Here is a 6,583-nt window from a genome sequence, read left to right as displayed (position 1 = left end):
AGGTGGGTACATAAATAAGCAGATGTTTGCTGGCTCGTGTGTCATACATCAAACTAAATCATACATGGGAGAGGTGCATACAGTCACACCCACCAATGTTCGTACACATGTGCTTGCTACCTATGTACAACTCTTTACTGCATTCGTTCCTTCAATAGGTTAACAAAGATCCGCGCTCGTGTGTACACGGTGAGATCAGGCGTGCGAATGTGAAGGAGCTGGGGAGAATGGAAAACCACAACTGGGTGATGTAAACATGTATATGTATTCACACGTGTATACATATGCACGTGCGCAGACACACCCTTACACACGAAAACATGCAAAAAAAAAATAAATAAATAAAATAATCCGTTTAATTCAACTATTCATATGCATACACAGCATGTTTCAAAAAAAAAAAAAAAAACGAACGATGTAGTTGCCCCCAATAGGGGAACATAACATGGTATCATATAAAAACGCGGGAACGAGTCGCCAAAAGCATAAGGCTTAAATCGTAAGCATTCAACACGCTTCTTTGGCTGGGTGTTCACGCACGCATTGAGCGGGGGCATGTGCAAGTAGGTAAATACATATATACGTATATATATACCTATGTATATATATTATGTGCACATGTATGATATGCGCCTGCACATGGGCATACACATAGAAGCCAACGCAAGCGCGCTTGCTTGCTCGTGCTATGCTTTTGAGAAAGTCGGCAGTTTCTCATAAACATAAAAACAAGCGCACGGGCATACACGAGCACGCAAAGGTATATCCTTCACACGCACTGGTTGTTCCTCGTCGGCTTCCACGTTGGCTTCCACGTTGGCATCCACTCTCGCTTTCGCCTCCGCTTTAGCTTTCACTTCCAAGTTCCCCTTTTGCCTGTTCATATGGCTGCTTAACGCTGCAATTTCGATCACGCAAGTTGGGGCATTCACAATTCTGCTTGTTCAAAACTGGCTACGCTACGGCGAGCGCTGAGAACTTGGCAAACGAAGCAAACGCAGCAAACGAAGCAAACGCAGCAAACGAAGCAAACGAAGCAAACGCAGCAAACGAAGCAAACGCAGCAAACTTGGCTAACGTAGCTAACTTGGCTAACGTACATACATCTAAACAGTGAGATAGTTACGTAAGCTCTATCAAATAAATCAAACTCGAGATGTTAAGATGAGTGGGTTTTTTTATTTTCTTTCTAACATGGAAAAAAAAAAAAAAAAATTGGAAACGAAAAATGAAGAATGCATACAAACATATAAATGATCTAAAGTACATGTATTGTTTATTTATATACATGATAGAAAAAATAAAATCAACTGGATTACGTAAGCACTGCGAAAAGGGGGGGGGGGGGAAGGGATAAGATTCACGAAAAAGGGGGTTTGCGTGCGCGCAGAGCGCATGGAAAGTGGGCACAAAATAATAACATGCACGTAGTGAAATGGTAAAACATGTACAGTACATGTATATGGACTTTTCGTATTAAGTTCACGTGCACCTCACATAATAAAATATGTACATGCTCACAGCCTGTACTATACTGCTCGTCACCTCATGGCAGTAGTAGTACCCCCTTGTTCAAATATGCAAATGGGTAAAGGGGTAAAGGGGCAAAAGGGCAAAGGGGTAAAGGGGCAAAAAGGCAAAGGGGCAAAAGGGCAAAGGGGTAAAGGGGCAAAAAGGCAAAGGGGCAAAAAGGGTAAAGGGGCAAGGGGGGCAAAAAGGCAAAGGGGCAAAAGGGTAAAGGGGCAAGGGGGCAAATATACGGGGGAGGGAAAAAAAAATAATATCACAGGTATTAAACCAAATTTCGACACTTGAAAAAAAAAAAAAAAAAAAGGACTGGGAATCCTCCCACCGAAGAAACTAAAAAAAAATTAAAATAGCAATCTCACCTTTTGTTGCTACAGCACAAACATATATTGCTACATGTAAGCAAGAGTATGTAACGTTTGCCAAAAAATAAACATACTCATATATATGTACATGTAACCCGGCACGACATATATGATACATATATATATATATATATTTGCATGCCTCTCTCACGTGTGACACTATATTATACCTCGGATGCATACCACCATCCCTTTGCGTTCGTGCACAAGCATATAATCATGTGGTACGAAAGGGGAACTCAAATAACGGGGTGATGATTTCTTGCATCACGGGTCCTCGGCAGGGTCGGGCTTGCATACCGCAACGTAACATAACGTAACATAGCGTAACATAACGTAACATGACGTAACATGGCGTAAATGACGTACCTTGTCGTATCGTTACATATATGATAGCTTCCCAGTTAAGTCAATTCGAAATGTGAGAAAAGGTATAAAAAGAGAGAGAAAAAAAAAAAAATTTACAAGCACGCTATTTTCTCACAGGATGCAATTAAACCCGTAATTTTTTTTTACGCTCAACTCAGCACAAAATAAAAAAAAATAAAAATTACACATTAGGATGGGAGTATATAGTAGCGCTACCACTACACTTACATTTTGCTACTTGTCGCTTTGGGTTTTTTTTTTTTTTTTTTTTTCATTACGCGTCGTGTGAGCTGCGCACGTAGGAGTATACATATAAATAAAATACATTTAAATATATATGCTTTTTATTTTCATGTACCCCGCGCTGCGTTGCATGTGCTTTGTGTTACTCACCCCCCACCGATAAGCCGGGGCCCTACCTACATGCCCACGCACTCGTAGGGGTATCGGCGTGCCAATTTGCGGCTAGGCATGCTTAACCCCATATGCATATACATATACATGCATATACATACATATATATATATATATATATGTACGCACCTCACATGTGCAGATGGAGAAAAGCGCCGTGGGGACTAGGCTGCATGTATATATATTGTTGCCTCAGCACCAGCATATGAACAACGTATGCTTACACGACTACGCACATTTGGCGCATATGGGCTTATCCCTTTTACGCGTTACCAGGTCGGGGAGGCCCACTCTTAAAATGGAGAGGAGGTGCCCCTTTTTTTTTTTTTCCTTTTACCCCGCACCTTTCCTATCGCAACCGGAATGAGAGCAGCTAATCCAACTGCTGCGAATTGCGATGCCGCTCTCGGGAAAATTAGCCACGCTTTTACAAAAATATGTATAATCAAGTAGTAGGGGGATAATAAATGGAAAATTTTCTTTTTTTTTTTTCCTGTTCACGTCGGGGGTGGGTGTCAGAGGAGCAAACTAGCTTGGCAATTACAAGAGGGGAGAACGCAACTGACTGACCGGGTTGACCGCGCAAGCGTTTGCAAGTGGAGGGAGCATAAGCGTGTATACATATAAGCGCATATACATATAAGCGCATATACATATAAACGCATATACATATAAGCGCATATATATATACATGCACATATACGTATACATGCACATATACATATACATGCACATGTACATACATTTTAGCACAGGATATGTAAAATACTTATGCAAGTTTTCTTTTATATTTGCATAGGCGCTTGTGGGATAAGGAGAGTGCACTTGGCTTCGCCGCGAATCCCACGCTTTCACATTTCAGCTTGACAGAAAATTTTCCCCTACTCGCATTTTCGCGCAGGGGGGGGTATGCGCGGGGGTGGAGAAATGCATACGTATGTATGTTGTATGTATGTTGTATGTATGTTGTATGTATGTATGTATGCATGCATACGTATGTATCTATCGGCGTCAACCCATTGGGGCAAAACTGCATACACATGCCTCCGCCACTTCTTTTTGCGCATGTGCGCGACCCTCGCGTTTTCTCCTTTTCGCCAAAGGCGGGGCGCCGATGGTTACAACAGAAGAGCCAGTTTTCCTACGCAAGTGGTCACAGCGAGGAGAAAAGCAGCAAAGCAGATGTGTAAGCAGATGCGTAAGCATACGTGCGCATAATGCAAAATTATGCATATACATAAAATTTGTATGTCTACTGCACCCCCCTTAAGCGCCTAAATGCTTATATTTACATCCCATTGACATGCATTAATATGCGTATGCCAGCGCCGGGGGGGAAGCTACTCTGCGAAGAAAGCTTTGCCAAAGGTTCTATGTCATGGAAGGGACAGTCGCGCATACAAACATACGAGTGTACGAACTTGCGGCCAGGGAACCTACTGGAGTTCCCCTCACAGCCATACACTCAATCAGAGTGCGCTGTAGCGGTATGCATACGTATCCTGCGCGAGACTGTGCAAGCAAGTTAGCGCTGTATATTCACGCACCCCCATGCGCATGTCACTCACAGTAGGCGCATTTTATGGACAAAGCGCATTCTCGCATATAGAATGGTCTATAGGTATTCGGCCAAAAGTTTGCAGCCTTCAGAAGAGCATCGCAGAAGGCACGACAAAAAAAAAAAAAACGTGGATCGGTTCATGTGAGACGATATTTTCCACGGACAAGATGCAATGTAACTAACATGGCTAAATCACGCGCTTACTTTTTTTTTTTTTTGCGCGCGAAAAGGAGGTGTTTGTTCTTCGCAATCAGCGCAATGCAGCGCGACACATCACAGCATGCATAGCGCGCAGTGATGCAAAACCATGTGGCTTGGCGTAGCATAAAATTCACGTCAATTCGGTTAATTCGGTCAATTCGGTCAATTCGGTTAATTCGGTCAATTCGGTCAATTCGGTTAATTCGGTCAATTCGGTTTTATTTGATTTTTTTGATTTTATTTTTTCAGTACTCATTCGGACGTTTTCCTCTGCAGTACTCAGATCCATCACACACATACATACGCGCGAGCGTGTACGTCCGGAAGGTACTCCAAGCGGTACGTGACACGTGACGCATTAATGTAGCCGTCGTACAAACACGCACAACATGCAATTTTGATGGAGAGAGAAAGGCTGGTCACGACTTTTCGCGAGATCATGATGTGCATGGCGAATTGTTTACATGCACACCTGAGGGCATATCACCTTTATCACGCAAGCTATCTTGTGGCGCTTGCGAAAGCAACATATAATACGCTCAAACATACACGTGCTGTGGACGCAAAGAAAAAGGTATTTTCCGCGCAGCAGGGAATGTACACATGTGTGCGTTGTGTGGTGCATATGTGTACCTACCGCTATCGCGCACGAGGCATCACCTTTAGGAGGAACCCCTATCCTCTGCTACGACATGCTGAGATCGGGAATTCACCAATGAAAAGCAAGGGGGGAGGAAATAAAAAAAAAAAATTCAGTTCTCACAATTTCGCGAGATTTTCGCACTTTTTTTTTTTTCCCCCCATGTGAAATGACAACAAACGAAACAAAACGTAGCAATAGCAAAGTAACGAAAAAACAACAAAAAAAAAAAATTCATCTTCCCGGCAAGGGACGAAGAGTTGTTCGCTCATTCGCTCGTCAAAATTCAATCGCTCGATTTGGGAGGTTTATCTCCGTTGGTACACCTAGACCATTTCCGTTCGATTGGTTTTTTTTTTTTAATCTTCATGGCTGCTCAGTTTTTACGTTTTCTTTCCCCCATGCGGCATCTCTCAGCATGCTTACAACAACGTATGAACAGTGTTAAACAAAAAAAAATAGATGCATGACTGTGTAACGAAGCTGGCTTAGGGTAAGGGGGCAGCACGATAGAGCAACGGCAGAACGAAGCATGTATGCACAAACACAAATGTCGTAGTAACGCATGTGTATACACGAACAAGCGTAAACGAATTTATAGAAATATTTTTTTTTTTTTTTCCGCGTCATTTGTGCGATAGTTAAAAGAGGGCACGCTTTCACGATGGGCATTCGATGGGTTTGTTGCAAACACACCAAATGGGGTGCACATCGCATGCTGCACGTCGGAAGTTTGTTAACAAATTTGGGTTTAATTCTGGATGTGCGTAACACGCGGGAAAAATCAAACAAATTTGACTTGACCAGAGTGAAAAAATAAAATAAAAGCGCGGGAAAAACAAAGGAGAAAAAAAAATATATATATGTATGTATATATATACTAGGAAGAACAAATGTACGAGTGGAAAGATGCACACATATGCGCATACACATGTGTAACCCTCGTGTGCACATGTGCCCTCATGGCAAAGAAAAAACGACGCGTACACGAATTAACAATGTTGAGTGAAGGGCCAATTTTGCCACTACGTCAGAGGAGAACCCCGAAGGGGCGATTTGCACACACAAGCCACATAGGGGCATACGCTATAGGGGAAAGCGGATGAGGTGCATGTAAGTGGGACCATCCATCGTTCGCCCTCCCCGCGACGTTAAGCAGTGAACAAAACGATGGATTTAACAAGGAGAAATCCAAAAAAGACAAAAAAAAAAAAAAAAAAAACTTTAAAATTTTAAATTTTAAATTACAAAATGGGTAATTTTTTTTTAACACCCAAATGGTTAACGCAAAGCTGCGTAAAAGAAATTGGTAAATAAAAATACGCCAATCAGGTTAGCAGCGCAAATGCAGAGGGCACTACACGTACGTTTTGCAAGCAGGAAAATCAATCCCCTGGAAGAATGCTCCCCAATTTTTATCTTTTAAAATGACGTGAAAATTGCGAACAGTTGACGTAAATGACACACTGACAGTCTGAGCTGTTCATCACTTTTTTTCATCAACTT

The sequence above is a fragment of the Plasmodium cynomolgi genome, chromosome 14 (genome assembly GCF_000321355.1).
Source record: "Plasmodium cynomolgi strain B DNA, chromosome 14, whole genome shotgun sequence".
NCBI classification, from domain to species: Eukaryota; Apicomplexa; class Aconoidasida; order Haemosporida; family Plasmodiidae; genus Plasmodium; species Plasmodium cynomolgi.
The sequence above is the reverse complement of the archived record's forward strand: the minus strand, read 5'-3'. Positions refer to the sequence as shown.